This window comes from Saccopteryx leptura, chromosome 5, assembly GCF_036850995.1.
Source record: "Saccopteryx leptura isolate mSacLep1 chromosome 5, mSacLep1_pri_phased_curated, whole genome shotgun sequence".
NCBI lineage: Eukaryota > Metazoa > Chordata > Mammalia > Chiroptera > Emballonuridae > Saccopteryx > Saccopteryx leptura.
In genome coordinates, this window is record NC_089507.1 from 161,453,787 (window position 1) to 161,454,983 (window position 1,197).

Below are 1,197 nucleotides of genomic sequence, written 5' to 3' on the forward strand. Positions count from 1 at the left end.
CGACCAATAAGAAGGGATCGTCCGATCGTCTAGCCAATCATGTGGGAGCTGCTCAGCCTGGCGGCGCTCCGTCACGAACGGTCGTCTTGACAACTGCCCACAGCTCTCATCTGTGCTGAGGTCCGGAGCCGCGCCATCTCTCACCACGGCTCGGCCAACCAATAGCGAGTCGAATTCCAGCACGCGGGCCTGCCTATTGGCCAAAGAGTTCCAGCACGCGGGCCTGCCTATTGGCCAAAGAGACCCCAAGCTGCCCAGGAGAAGACGGGTGCAGTACTCCACAGCCCGGCACACGACCTGCATCATCTTGGCGGGGAGAGTGCTGAGAAGTGCAGTGTGGAGATAAACGCAGGTCACGCTACGCATAGAAAGCTCAATTACTTAGAGGAGAAAGACGGAGGCAAGTGGAGGGGCCCTGAAAAGGGATATAAAAAAGGGAAGACAGCAGCGAGGTGCAACCGAAACCTCAAGCTGACCAATATGCAAAACACACCACCCTCCTGTGAGCTACCCCTTTGTTGTAAGTGACTCCAGTCAGTGATTCGTGTCTCGTCTCTCTCCCGCCGCCCCCGCCAGTGCAAAGCACCAGTTACATTCTGTCCAGTCTCTGCAGCGTGCTTTCCTGTGTCTCCTGCCTGCTCTCTGCCGTCCCTTTTCTTCAGGCCTTTACTCTCTCTTACCTGAAACAGTGCAATAACCTCTCCTAACTGGTTTCTCCAGTCGTGGCGCTTCCACCTTCAGATCCTATTACACATTCCATAGGTCTACCTCCAAACCATTAAGAGTTGGCCATTGCCTACTAGGTTGAAGTACCTGGCACCACCAAGTTGGCTCCACCCCACATTTCTTGCCTATCTTTCACTATTTTCCTGTGTCAACCCTACATTTCAGCCAAAAGAGTCATAATACCTTTTGACCTCCGTGCGTATGATTCTTTGTTTAACATGGATATGCCTGTGCATTTAATTGTTGAAATCTTAACTATCCTTCAAGGAACATTTTCTATGCCACCTCCTTTTCTGATTCCCTCAAACACTTCATCTCTCCCAACTTGGAACACTCGTAACGTTTGCATAATATTTTGTAACTCGTATTGTCTTATCATGTAGAAATTTAATAAGAACAGGAATTGTAATCCATTTGATTTTTAAAGCCCTGGGTTTGAAACACAGTCCATAGAGAATACTATACAGTATA